The sequence below is a fragment of the Notamacropus eugenii genome, chromosome 3 (genome assembly GCF_028372415.1).
Source record: "Notamacropus eugenii isolate mMacEug1 chromosome 3, mMacEug1.pri_v2, whole genome shotgun sequence".
NCBI lineage: Eukaryota > Metazoa > Chordata > Mammalia > Diprotodontia > Macropodidae > Notamacropus > Notamacropus eugenii.
Window position 1 is genome coordinate 15,035,222 of NC_092874.1, and position 14,983 is coordinate 15,050,204.

General features: G+C 44.6%; 1 protein-coding gene across 5 annotated transcripts in view; it reads right to left on the bottom strand.

Moving 5' to 3' along the window:
• Positions 1-14,983, bottom strand: part of HYCC1 (hyccin PI4KA lipid kinase complex subunit 1) — a 116,696-nt gene that overhangs the window by 91,039 nt on the left and 10,674 nt on the right. For 2 of the 5 annotated variants that reach the window (XM_072650902.1, XM_072650909.1), the window contains exon 1: positions 5,462-5,673. The exons of 1 other annotated variant lie outside the window; for it this stretch is intronic. The gene's annotated coding sequence lies outside the window, so the exon portion shown is untranslated. Of the gene's footprint in view, positions 1-4,945; positions 5,322-5,461; positions 5,677-14,983 lie in introns of those variants that run through there. 2 more of the 5 variants (XM_072650908.1, XM_072650903.1) reach the window with 2 other exon arrangements.

Here is a 14,983-nt window from a genome sequence, read left to right on the forward strand (position 1 = left end):
TATTCAATAAACTCCACTGGCTCCCTAATACGTCCAGGATCAAAGCTTCAAATCCTCTGTTTGCCATTTAAAGGCCTTCACACCTTTCTCTTCATGACCTTTCCCAGTCTTCTATGAATGCTAGGATCCAGCTCTGGACTCTCCACCTGGCTTTCTCCCAGACCTAGAGAGTTCTCCCTCCTCACTTCTGCCTTCTGGCTTCCTTCAAACTCAGGGCCAAACACACTTTCTGCAGGAGCCTATTCCAGGCCCCCAAGTGGCTTGATTACCTTCCAGTGACACTAGAGATCCTATATGTGCAAAGTCATTTACATGGTGTTTTCTACATTAGTTGTGAAATTCTTAAAGATAGGATAATGGTTTTTGCCTTTTTTTGTCCCTGGGGTTTATCTTAATGTCTGGTATGTGATGGGCAGCTAGGCGGTACAGTGGATAGAGCACCAGTGCAGCAGTCAGGAGAACCTGAGTTCAAATCTCACCTCAGACACTTGACACTCACTAGCTGTGTGACCTTAGGCAAGTCACTTAACCCCAAATGCTTCATCCTGGGTCATCTCCAGTCATCCTGATGAATATCTGGTCACCGGATTCAGATGGCTCTGGAGGAGAAGTGAGGCTGGTGACCTGCACAGCCCTCCCTCACTCAGAACAAAGTCAAGTGCAAGTCATGTCATCATTCCTCTGATGGTATGGTCTTCTTCGGCAACAAAGGATGAACACACACCGGCACAATCTCCTGTTGCAAAGCCTGTTAAACTGTGACTGTAGTGGTCCATTTCAGGAGGGCTAGTGTGTAGTGTCTATGACCATCCTTAGTATTTCAATAAAGACGTTTTCTTTCTTAGAATTTTATAACTGCAATTGCCATCTTTCTTCTAGGAAACATAAATGAGCAGATATAGAGTTGTTTACTATTTAAGCTTTTCTCTTCTGCTAAGATCTTTGTGGATGGCTAGGCAGCACAGTGGAGAGAGTGCCTGACCTGGAGTCAAGAAGACCCATCTTCCTGAATTCAAATTCAGCCTCAGACGCTTACTAGTTTTGTGACCCTGGGCAAGTCACTTAACTCCATTTGCCTCAGTTTCCTCCTCTGTAAAATGAGCTGGGGAGGGGAATGGCAAACCACTCCAGTGTCTCTGCCAAGAAAACCCCAAATGGAGTTGGGACAGTCAGACATGACTGAAAAATAAGTTAACAACAAAATCTTTATATGCTGAAAGTTTATTCTCAAAAGTTATTTTCCTAAAGGAAATATGCAGTATTAGTGTAGTGGATAGAGAGCTGGAGCCAATAGCACCTGAGTTAGAGTCCTGCCTGACACATACTGGCCTGGCTGTGTGACCCTGAACAACCCACAGCCTCCCGACTTAATAAGACTATTAATTGCAGAGAAAGTAATGCAGACTTTGGTAAAAGGAGCTTCTTAATCTGGGAATTCACTAACCCAGTGAAATCAAAAGTCCCAACCCTGCCATCTCCCAAAAGACTGGAGTTACCATTCAAAAGGAGAATCACAAAGGAAAAACCCAGAAGCATCTTCCTAAGAGGATCTTTGATCCTCTCTGAAAACGGTGCCAGGTCACCACCCCAGTATTCAGCCACAGCAGCTAGCTAGTACACTAAGTTAATTGTTTCTTACTTTCTTCAATTTTCACCCCCTAAAACTAGTCAAGAAGGTTCCTTCTTTCCCAAATGTTCATACGTAAGTGTGTATTTTAAACTAAATAGTCCTTGCCATCATAGATCAGAGCCTCCACATTGCCTTGGTTTGCCAACCTGAAGTAAAGCAGAATATACACTCACTCTCTTCAACTAAAAAGATACCAATGGGCATATTTGGAATTAGAAGTGACAGTACCTTGCTCCCAATCAGTCACCACCATGGAACTCCCAAGAGAAGGGAGTAACTCAACAGATGTCAGAGATGAGACCTGTCCAAAAAGGAAAGGCTGTGAAGGTATCTTTGGAGAAGCCACACCAACACTTCATTCTGATGAACTGTTCCATCACCCCAATCTGGACAGAGATCTGAAGCCCCCCAGTATGGCTCTCCTATATTCCATCAGCTTTAAGGATTACTCTTTAATAAGTCTCTTTTGGACACAAGTTATATGCAGGAGCTTCCACGTGAAGATGCTGGCATATCGCATAATCACTCATTTGGAAAAGGAATTGAAATGAGTAAAAGAAATTGAATCTTCTCATTTTTTTAACTCCTCAAACTCATTCTCATTCTCAACTCAGTCCTCATTCCCATTGCTGCAGTGAGAGGCCCTAATTCACTAAATGTTCCTTCTAACTCTGAATCAATGATCTTGTACTTCATATAAAAGAAATGATTAAGGTAAGTGAAATTTCACTTTGTAAGTGAAATCATGACCTCCCATCACCAGCTGCTTACTGGATGTCTCAAAGGAGGTGAACCATAGACAGCTTGAACTCAAAACGTCCAAAACAGAAATCCTCATTATCCTGTCCAAATCCTGTCCCTTTTAGAACTCACTAACTATGAATGCAAGGCACCACCCATCTTCTCAGTCACTCTGGCTCTCATTGTTAGTTGGTCTTTAACCAAGGTTGTCTGCATGATGTCTCCCCTGTTAGAATCAAGCCTTTTGAAGGCAGGTTACCACCCTTCTTTGTAACCCCAACACAGTGCCTGGCACAGAGTAAGTATAAGACATGCTTGTTGACTTCACTTGAGGACCCAAGTAACATCCACTTCCTAACTTTTGAAATAATTACACAATTAACTATATGTTCATTTTGGAAACCAAAAGATAGTTTACACTAAGTTTAAATTGTTTTGAATAAATAATAGCTCATAGTTACATAACAGTTTACAAAGTATTTTGCACAAAGTTTCAGGGACCTAAATAAAACCTAACTCTAGAGTTACAAATCTAAATAAAATTAAGTGGTCATGAACCAAGCTAAAACCCAGGTCTCTAAAATTATATTTTCCAAAAATAACTATCTCCAGCAAAACACCACATGCTGAAAAACAAAAGAAAATCATTCAGCACAGCATGAATTTCCTAAATCACCAAGAGATCTCATGGCATCATAAGCTCTTTGAGGGCAAGTCTCTCAACACCTCTTGGGCATAAGTGCTTACTAAATCATGAATCAAAGCATGCCTCTGTTTCATATGAAATGGTTAGCATGTAACTGATTAGGCTCTCCATATACATTTCCTGAAAATACTAATAAGGAGGAGACTATTAAAAGTCACTTTTCTAATAAAAATGACAAATATGAGTTTAAAGAAAAACTTCAGGAATGATGGGATTTGTTCCATAAACATACCAGTGTCTTCACCTTCCCCCCGCTCCCCCACAGGGTTTTTTCTCAAGAGCATATTAGTTAGTAGTTTAATAAACTGACTGTGGAAAATTCTATTAGCCTACCAAAATACCAAGGTCAGTTTCTTCTTTGCTGCTTTTCCCTTAAACTTAAGAACTCATGCATTTTTGGCTACTTGTCACAAACTCTCAAAATTAGCATGTGGTTTCTTGCGGGGGTGTTGTTATTGTGTTCAAGTCTTGATAAAATTCAAAACGAGCTTTTCTTTCTAATGGTGGAGAACTCTCTGGAAATACTGAGTGACTGGTTAGAAAGGCCATGCGTACCAGGACAACAGGACTCACTCAAAGCTAGAGCAATCTCTTTATCTTTAGTCAGGCCAGGATTCCAAAGCTGAAAACCTTTTTATTTATAATCAGTGACAACATCAACCAAAAGACAGGCAGAAAGAAGGTGGGTAGACAATCTCATGAGGAAACTTTTCTCCTGAGCCTTTTAGCTAAAATTGAGCACTAAACTCACTAAGCCTGACACCAAGTTTCTGTGATGGACCAATCTTGAGTCTGCCAAGGGTTCAGAGGGCATCTAGTCTAACTGCCTGACTGTAAAGCATCTCTGAGGCCAACAAAGGGTAAGTCACTTGCACACAAGTGGGCCGAAAGTGTCGCAGGCGGGACCTCTGACCCAGGGACAGTGCTCTTTCCCACCAGACATCTCCTTGTATAAACCAACCAAGGAAAACAGAATATGTCGTTTCCAACCTGGAAAAAATTATAAGTATCTATACTTATAGAGATATATAAGACCACTTATACAGGTGATCTGAACTCAATGTACTTAACATGCAATTCTAAAATACTGATAATCTATTGAAATTTTCAAGTTAAAATCCTGAAACTCCCATGAAGAGAGTATTGGATTTGGAGACTGAGGGTTGGAATTCCCACTGAAAATGGCAGTTCTGTGGAATCAAGTCTCCAGATTAGGGGATTCAAAGACTCATTTGCGCCATTTACCGCCTAATTTGCTATAAGTTCCTTAGCTTGCCTCTTCTGTAAAACAAGGGGACTGGCCTGCACGGTCTCTAAGGTCCTTTCCAGATCTTCCTCTACGACTCTGTGGTCAGGTCAGACCTGGGGGGGAACAATTAGGATTCACTGGGTGAAACCATGGAAGCCAGGTGTAAGGCCTAGTAATCAGATGACCTGGATTCAGGTCTCTAACTGGCCACTTCCTGTGTGACCTGAGGCAAACCCTTCCAGGGGCAGCATGGCCAGCGCAGCCTGGGGCTTGGCCAAGATGAGTCCTCCAGCTCCAAGCTAGGGTCCTTTGCAGTCATCCGTTCTAGGAGGCTCTCTGCAGACCAGCCACTCCAGAAGCAGACAAGAAGGGAGATTCCCAGAGGCTGGGAAGTGGAGACACTAGGTGATCTGCCCAGGATTACAAGCAGGGGTAGGATGGCGGAGCTGGGATTCGAACCCAAACCCAGCGCCTAGGGAGTGCCTGACACTGGAGAAACACTCCCTGCCTCCGGGGAGCTTCGCTGGGATGGGCGACAACAGCGAGGGATGGGGGTGGGCGGACATGGGCAGAGGCCCTCCAAAGACGGGCCAGGAGGCGGGTAAGGGCCTTTTCTCACCGAGGAGCAGCAGGGATCTCGATGTGGAGGTTGGAGGAGGCAGAGCATCTGCTGGGTGGGAGGCGGCAGGTCCAGAGGGTCACGGGAGGTCAAGGGGAAGGGGTCAAGCAGGGTAGGACTTTGGGCAGGGGTCAAAGGAGATCAAAGGGAAGGCTGAGAAAGGCAGGGGTCAGGAGGTCGGGAGCTGGGGTCAGGCAGGGGTCAAGGGAAGGTCGGGAGCTGGGGTCAGGCAGGGGTCAAGGGACGGAGAGTAGGCGGGGAGGGGGTGTCGGCGGAGGAGGGGCTCCAGGAGGACGGGGCGGGCGGACGGGGAGGCTGCCCCGCTCCAGGCCGAGGGGGGGCGCTCCGGCTCTCACTCCTCCCCGGCTCCCCGGCTCGGCCCCGCCCCCGGCCCCCGGCCCGCGAGGCGCCCAGGCCCCGCCCCCGAGTCGTGGCCCCGCCCCCGGCCCCGCCCGCCCCGGCAGCCGTTAGTCTCGGCTGGGCCCCGGGGCCTCGGCCCCCGCGCGCCCCCCTCACCAGAGCAGCGCCCCGAGCCCGGGGGATCTCCGTCGCAGCGGCTCCGGCCCGCCCTCCTCCTCGACCCTTCCTCCTCCTCCTCCGGTGGCTCCCCCCGCCCGCCGGCTACCAGGGCTGCCCGCTAGCCATCGTCCCCGCTCCGCTGACTGACAGACAAGCCGGCCGAGGAGCCGCCACGGCCGCGAGCCGCTCTGACAGGCACGACCAGGAACCCGTCGCCGAGCAGCCAACCACCGCCGCTTCACGGAGACCCGGCCTATCGCCTTCCAGGAGGCGGGACCAGAACAACTTCTAGACCTATGGGGGCGTCCCATCGTTGGGTTTGGGGGCGGGGCCTAGAGGAGAGGCGGGAGCGCGAGCTGGGGGCGTGGTCTTCCTCTGGGGGCGGGCCAGACTGGAGAGGGAGGAAGTGATTGACGACTGGATCTGACGGGACGGGCTGGAAAGTGAAGTTGTCTAAATCCAGAGCTGGGCCCCCCGCGGGGAGGAGGCGGCTTGGCGAGCGCAAACTCACCTTAATCCCCAGGGACAAGAATGGGTTCCTAATCCCTTGATCTGGAAGCTCAGTCCCGGGCACTGCCCTTCTCAAGGACTTCATTCAGGCTCACCGATATAAAGTTCCCAAAGGAAGTAAAAGTCTGGAAACTGACAGGTGCCCCCGTTCCCACGACTGGGGGCGGGGCCAAAGGCGCAGGCCCCGGGGGGTCAGGGGAGCCCCGGGGGGTCAGGGGGAGCCCCGGAGCCCCGGGGGTCAGGGGGAGCCCCGGGGGGTCAGGGGGAGCCCCGGGGGGGTCAGGGGGAGCCCCGGGGTCGGGAGGAGCCCCGGCAGAACCCCCTGCACACGCCCAGTTCCCCCCCTGCGCCTCAGTTTCCAAAGGATGCCGGACACGTGCAGACCCCAGGAGCAGCTTTCACGTGCTGTTATGACCGACTCGGTCGCTCTGGGTTTAACGACGGACAAACTTCATGGAAAGGAGCTGATGGTGCGGCCTCGTGAGAGCAGCTGTCTCCAGCCTCCAAGCCCCTGGCCTGCCATGCTGGGCCAGGCACGCTTCTGAAGGCTGGCATCGAACTGCCGGGACACGCCAGGGAGCGCCTGCTTGGCAGCCTTCAGGCTCCGACTGCTACCTGGGGCTCTGGAGGAAGAGGCTGAGCAAGGCTTATCCAAGGTCCCACCGCCGGGTGCACAGGAGTCACCTCAGCTGTGCCGGGGCTAGGCTAAGCACGTGGGAAATGAAGGGGAAGGGGCGGCAAACCAACTGCCCCAGACACCTGTGTAAAAACAAAAAGTGCATACACAGAGCAAATGGGACGGAATCTCGGAGGAAAGGGACCCTGGAAAGACTTCTTGCAGGAGGTGGGATTGTGGCTGAGTCCTGAAAGAAGCCAGGAGATAAGGATCAGGAGGGAGAGCATTCTAGAAGTGGGTGACAGTGTGGGAGACAGGGATGGGTAGTAGGAGATGCAGCCAGGCCTGTGGGGCTGGACCATACACTATCTGGAGGCCCACCAAGTGCGGAAAGGATGGAAGTGGAGGAAGGGGCAGCGAGTGTGGAGAGGATGGCAGTGGAGGAAGGGGCAGCGAGTGTGGAGAGGATGGCAGTGGAGGAAGGGGCAGCGAGTGTGGAGAGGATGGAAGTGGGGGAAGGGGGCAGATTGAGAAGGGCTTGAGATACCAGACAGAGAATTTTGCATCTGGTCCTGAAGTCAATAGAGAGCCACTGGAGGCTACCGAGTAAAGGGCTGACATGGTCAGACCTTCACTTTAAGAAAATCACTTTGGCGGCTAAATGGATAATAGTAGTTGGGGAGAGAGGAGGCAAAGACCCACCAGCAGACCATTGTAGTAGTCCAGGCATGAAGTGATGAGGGCCTGTACCAGAGAGGTGGTGGTGTCCAAGGAGAGAAAGGGGGTGATGGAGAAACATTTCAAAGGTAAAACTGACAGAATTTGGCAATAAATTGGATATGTGGAGAGTGAGAAGTTGTAAAAGCAAGCACCCCAACATACAGAGGAGGGCCTGCTATACAGGTTCTTAGATCTGCTTTTCTGAAAGGAAAACAACAGGAGCCAACCACCACTTTAATCAAGCACATATGTCATTCACTTAGTTCAGGGGAAAAGTCAGCACCCTGAACTTGAGAGAAAATACAAAGAAATAATCAACAGACAGGGCTTCCAGCTGCCTAACCATAAGCAATACATACATCACAAATCAACAGACAGATGCAGCTGATCATATGTACATAGTTACCAGAGACAGAAGCACCAACGTCTGGGTTTTGGGGGGGAGGGGGGTTGCTCCTTAGCAGCTGCCCAGCTCTCATCTGGCCAAACAAACACTTCCAATGAGTAAGCCCCAAAGTGAAACCTCACCTCAGTATATTTACATTTTTCAGAGCCATAGGGCATCACAACCCTTTAGAACCAGTGCCTCATTGGAAACTTAATAAAAAGTGTGGGCCTTCCAACAAATCTCCCCTAATCAAACTCCCCTTAATGGGCAGGCCCATTAATGGGAGGGGAAGATCTTTAATCTCATTAGTGTTACAGAAGTCAAGGATGACCTAGGTTGGGAACATGGCTGATGGGCAGGCTAGTGGTCCCCTGAATGTCAAAAGGAAAGTTCAGAAGCAAAGGGGATTGATGGTGGGGGAGTTCAGTTTTGGACATGTTGAGTTTAAAATGTCTATGGGACGTTCAGTTTGAGAGGTCCAATAGGCAATTGCTGGTGAGGGAAGACTGGAGAACGCTGTATAATTTTCCTGAAAAAGAGTGAGACCATAACCAGTTTTTTAGATTACAAAATCATCTATTCAGAACTAGAAGATACCTTAATAAATTAGGGTATGTCACTACATCAGTTGGAATGAGTGTTCTCTGGATTTGAAGAGTTTAAAAAATGAGACGACAAATTTCTACTCATCGTGAGTTAGAGAGGCAAGGCTGAAGGTCAGGAGAGAGTTTAGGGCTGAACAAATAGATCTGAAAGTCTTTGGTATAAACACGATCATTGAATCCATGGGAGCTGATATCACCAAGTAAGATGGTGAGAAGAGAAGAGGGTCCTGAACAGAGCTTTAGGGAATAGCCAAGATTAGCCCGGTCAACCTGGACAAAGATCCAGCCAAAGAGTTTGAGAAGAAGAAAAAACATGAGAGCACATTATCACAAAAATCTATAGAAAAGAGAGTATTAAGGAGAAGAAGAACTCCACTGAGTGGATGCAGAGTAAGTCAGGTCTTCCTAAATCCAAGACCATTCTGCTATCCACTATCTTCACTGCCTCTCTCCAGATTTCATTCATGGGATCCCTAGACTTGTTCAAGGGTACACCATGACATTATACAGTGGCTTGTTCGAGGTTACACCATGGATATCACCTCTTTGGGTACAAGTAGAGGACTTCAATGTTCTGTAAAGCTGATGCAAGCAGGACTTTCACAATTCATATTTGTTAAATCAACCTGAAAAAGGAGACACTTGATCCTGTTTTTGGAAGACAGGTCTCACTTGATAGGATCAAAAATTTGTACTAGGAAGAGTACTTAGAAATCAAATACCTTCTCATTTTATAGATGAAGGAATTAAATTCTGGGGATGAAAAGTGACTCTTCTTGCACTTTGTAAACTTGGAGATTTTCTATAAATGTGAGTAATTCCTGATGCCCTCATTATTGGATAAATGTGAGTGACAGTGATCAGGAAGCCTCCATCCTGTGGTAAGCAGAAAGCCAGGCCAGGTCAAGCTGGAGTTTATGGGATAACCAAAATGTGGGGGGTGCCGGATGTTGTTTGAGGAACTGGTCCTTTGGTATAGTCTCTAAATACTGACATACATGTGTATTGTTACCCTATTAGAAAATGTTTTTTTTAAGACCCAGGCCAGTTTACTTGTGTGCTTGCATCCTCAGCCCTTATTTAGCATGGTACCAGCATCTACTAAGGGCTTAAGAAATACTTTTCAAATGATTCATTGGTTTTTGTCCTCAAATATTTTTTGGTATGAACAGAGTCTCAAAGGTCTAAGCCTAGACCTGGCATTATAGATAACCCCTAATCTTGAACCAAATGGATTTCTCCCATGAGAACACTCCTCAACCCAATTAGGATTATCATGACTGAAAGAAGAGGCAAATATTTGCAGGCTGATAGGCTAGTCAGATAGAGGGACTGGGAAGAATATCTTATCAGCATCATTAACACACTCGTCTAGTGGCCCTAGAAGCAGTACCAGCTTGGGTTCCAGTGTCCATGTAGCAAATACACACGTACGAATTGGTATAGGTGTGACAGACAGATAGACAAATATGTTTTGTGCGTAAAGGAGCATAGGATACAGAGCTTCATGGTCCCTTAAAGGTCATCTAGTGCAAACCCCACCCCACCCCTGTTTCAGAGATGAGGATACTGAGGCAGTGTGGCTCAGGGGATAGGGCACTGAACATGGAGTCAGGACGGCTGGATTCATCTCCTCAATCAGACATTTACTCACCTTGTGATCCTGGACTTCATAGCCCTGGGCCTCAGCTCCCTCACTCTCCCATGAGGGACTCAATGTCCTCGAAAGTCCCTTGTGGCTCTAAATCTGTGCTCTGTGATCACAGGTCAGGCGAGCAGTAAGTTCACCATCTCCTCTGACTCTAACATCAGTACACTTCCTACCGTTCGCAGGTGGATTTGGTCTTGCCTTCTTTTATTCAACAAATACGTGGCCTGTGTGCATAGGAAAACTACCTGTTGTGATGCTGGATGTAAATTAACAAATGTTTTCTCCTGCATGCTTAGAGTGGCATGTGTGCACCTGCAGAGATTTGCATGGCCTGCAATGATTTTTGCTGAAAGAAAGATGTAAGATGAGGCCTGTCTGATGGAAAGGACTCCACTTCCCAGTGTCTGGGTCTCAGAGGGACATTCCCGGGGCAGAAATCTCAGGAGACATGTGCTGGGGCACAGGAGATGTTTCATCACAGAAGGGAACAGAAAGATCAGAAGGCCAAGGCCAAAGGCAAAGGTGAAATGGGGCCTCTGGGGCCCTAGGAGCCTTGACAATCTGTCAGAGCTGGAGCAGAAGCTGTCCTTCTCCGCCAGGCCTGTGGGCACACAAGAGTCTACCCATTTGTGCAAGGGAAGCTGAGAAAGGTCTCAAGCTCAGAGACAACAAGGACAATGCAGAGAGAGCAGTGTCAGGAAGAGAAGCCAGGGACAAGGGCTCTGGAGGACAGGTCTGAAGCAGCAAGGCAGCATGCTGGATCTCAGAGGGCTAGACGTGGGGCCAGAAGAAGTCTGCTTTAGATCCTGCTGGGACCACGGGCAAATCACGTCACCTCTCTGTGGTTCAGTTTCCTTAAATGCAAAATGGTAATAACAGCTCCCACTTCACAGGTCTGTTATGAGGCTTAGATGATACAACAAAAGTAATGTTTTACAAACTGGAAAGTACTCCACGAAGACTTGCTGTGACTGGTGGTGGTGTTACTCTGAATCTTAAAGCAAGCCAGGCATTTAAGAGGCAGAGGCTGGGTGGGAGAGCTTCCAGGCATGAGAACAGCCAAGCCAGGCAAAAGCACGGAATGTCTTCTGTGAGAAAGTGCAAGAGTGGATGTTAGAGTGAATCCAGAAGAGAAGAAGGGGAAAGGACGGAAATACAGGAATAGGGCAGAGTAGGAAGAGTTTTAAATGCCCTAAAGAGGAGGTTACGTTTAATCTTGGAGGCAGTAGGGAGCCACTGGAGTTTGCTGAGGAGGGGAGTGACATGGTCAGACCCATTCTTTAGGAGCTGAGTGGACAATGAATTGTAGTGTGAATGAACTGAGGCAGGAAGACCAATGAGGAGGCTATTGTCATAGCTCAGATGAGAGGCGAGGAGGACCTCAGCTTGACAGACCACTCCAGCATGTTACATAACATTTAGAGCTCCCCAGGACTTAAGAGATTATAAAATTCAACCTTTTCATTTTACAGATGAGGAAACAAAAGCACAGAGAGGGGAAGTGACTTGCTCATATAATGGAAGGAAGGAAGGAAGGAAGGAAGGAAGGAAGGAAGGAAGGAAGGAAGGAAGGAAGGAAGGAAGGAAGGAAGGAAGGAAACACATTATTTTTTTCTAATTTATTTTTCTATTTTTAACATTCCTTTTTCAAAATTTTGAGTTCCAAATTCTCTCCCTCCAGTCTCTCCCCCACCCATTGAGAAAGGAAGCAATATAATATCAATTATACATGTGAAATCATGCAAAATAATATTTGCATATTAGCCATGTCAAAAGAAAAAACATGAAAAATAAAGTGAAAAAATTATACTTCAGTCTGCACTCAGACTCCATCAGTTCTCTCTCTCAAGGTGGATAGCAGTTTTCATCTTGGGTCCTTCAGAATTGTCTTAGATCATTGCCTTGATCAGAGTAAGCTAAGTCTTTCACAATTGATCATTGTTAAAATTTTGTTCTTACTGTAAACAATGTTCTCCTGGTTCTGCTCATTTCACTTTACATCAAACCATATAAGATTTGACAGACTTTTCTGAAGCCATCCTTCTCATCATTTATTATAGCAAAGTAGTATTCTGTCACCTTCATATACCACAACTTCTTCAGCCATTCTCCAGTTGATGGGCATCCCCCTCAGTTTCCAATTCTTTGCCACCACAAAAAAGAGAATATAAATATTTTTATACATATAAGTCCTTTTCTTTTGATCTCATTGAGATATAGACTTAATAGTGATATTGCTAGGTCAAAGGGTATGCACAGTTTTATAACCCTTTGGACATAGTTCCAAATTGTTCTCCAGAATGGTCAAATCAGTTCACAGCTCCACCAACAGTGCGTGGGTCTCCCAGTTTTTCCACATTCCTTCCAACATTTATCATTTTCCTTTTCTACCATGTTAGCCAATCGGATAGATATGAGATAATACCTTAGAGTTGTTTTCATTTACATTTCTCTACTCAGTAGTAATTTAGAGTATTTTTTTCATGAGACTATTGATAGTTTTGATTTCCCTTTTGAAAACTACCTGTTCATATTATTTGGCCATTTATCAGTTAGGGAATGGCTCTTATTTTTATAAATTTGGATCAGATGCCCATATATTTGATAGATGAGGCCTTTATCAGAGAAACTTGCTGTGAAAAATGTTTTCCTCTGTTTGTTGCTTTGCTTCTAATTTTGACTGCAGTGGTTTTGTTTGTTGGTTGGTTTTGTTTGGCTGCATTGGTTTTAATTTCACGTAATCAAAATTATCTATTTTGGTTTCCATGACTCTATTTTCTATTTAGCCATAAATTCATCCATTATCCTTAGAGCTAACAGGTAAATTTTCCATACTCCCCTAATTTATTTATTGCCTTTTATGTCTAAATCATGTATACATTTTAACCTTATATGATGTGAAATGTTGGTCTGTACTTAATTTCTGCCAAAATGCTTTCCAGTTTTCCCAGTAAGTTTTGTCAAATGGTGAATTCTTGCTTCCAAAGCTTGGATGTTTGGATTTATCAAACATGAGATTACTATGGACATTCACTACTGTGTATTATGTGCCTAACCTATTCCGCTGATCCACCACTCTATAACTTTCACAATACTAGATTGTTTTTATGATTACTGCTTTGTCATACAGTTCAAAATCTGGAAGTGCTAGCTAGACCACCTTACTTCACATTTTTTCTATTGATTCCTTTCATATTCTTGACCTTTTGCTATTCCAGATGAATTTTGTTATTGTTTTTTCTAGCTCTATAAATTAATTCTTTGGTAGTTTGATTGGTGTGGCACTAAATAAGCGAATTAATTTAGGTAGTCTTGTCATTTTTTATTATGCTGGCTCAGCCTACACATAAGCAATTAATATTTCTCCAGTTGTTTAGATCTGACTTTATTTTTGTGAAAAGTATTTTGGAATTGTATTCATATGGTTCCTGGGTTTGTCTTCATAGCCAAATTCCCAAGCCTTTTTTACTGTTTGTAGTTATTGTAAATAGAATTTCTCATGCTCTCTCTTCCTCCAGATATTATATAGAAATTGGTATTATATAGAAATGCTGGTGATTTATGTGGGTTTATTTTATATCCTTTAACTTTGCTAACATTATTAATTGTTTCAACTAGCTTTTTACTTGAATCTCTAGGGTTCTCTATGAAAAACCATCATATTGTCTGTAAAGAATAATAGGTTTGTCTCCTTGTTGCCTATTCTTATTTCTTATTGCTATAGCTAGCATTTCTTTTTTAAAATTTGTTTGTTTTTGGCTTTCAACATTCACCTCCATAAGCTTTTGAGTTCAATTTTCTCCCCCTCCCTCTTCCCCTCCCTCCCTAAGAAGGCATGCAATCTGGTATTGGCTCTACATATACATTCATATTAAACATACTTTCACATTATTCATGTTGCAAAGAAGTATTAGAACCAGTGGGAGGAACCACGAGAAAGAAAAAACAAAGCAAAACAACAAGAGAAAAAAAGAGAACAAGTACTGTTGCTTTGATCTGCATTCAGACTCTATTTCTCTGGATGTAGATAGCATTTTCCATCGTGAATCTTTTGGAGTTATCTTAGATCCTTGCGTTGTTGAGAAGAGCCAAGTCTGTGAAAGTCAGTCATCGCTCAACGTAGCTACTATTGTGTCCAGTGTTCTCCTGGTCCTGCTCCCTTCATTCTATAGCTAGCATTTCTAATACAACCTGGAATAATAGTGATGATAATGGACATTCTGGCTTCATTCCTGATCTTATAGGAAGGGTTCCATGTTATCCCCATTACAGAAAATGCTTAATGATAGTTTTAGACTGATACTGCTTATCATTTTAAGAAAGAACCTTTTTATTCTAGTGTTTTCAAGGGTATTTCATAGGAATGGGTATTGTATTTTGTCAAAAGCTTTTTCTCTACCCATTGATATAATCATATAATTTTTGTTGGTTCTGTTATTTATATGGTCCTGATAGTTTTCCTAATATTGAACCAGGCCTGCATTCCTGATATAAACCCTACCTGATCATAATATATGATCTTTATAATATATTGCTATAAACTCCTTGCTAACATTTTATTTAAAATTTTTGCATCAATATTCATTAGAGAAATTGGCCTAAAGTTTTCTTCATCTGTTTTTTCTCTCTCTGGTTTAGGTATCAAAATCATATTTATGTCATAAAAGGATTTTGACAGGACTCTTTCTTTGCCTATTTTTCCAAATAGTTTACATAGTATTGGAATTAGTTGTTATTTAAATGGTTGGTAGAATTCACTTGTAAATCCATCTGGTTCTGGGGATTTTTTCTTAGGGAGCTCATTGATGGGTTGTTCAATTTCTCTAAGAAAAGGTTATTCAAATATTCTATTACCTCTTCTGTTAATCTGGGCAATTTATATTTTTGTAAATATTCATTCGTTTCACTTAAATTGTCCATTTTTCTGGCATATAATATATTAAAAATAGTTCCTAATGATTGCTTTAATTTTATCTTCATTGATGGTGAATTCACTCTTTTCATATTTGACACTGGTAATTTAGGTATC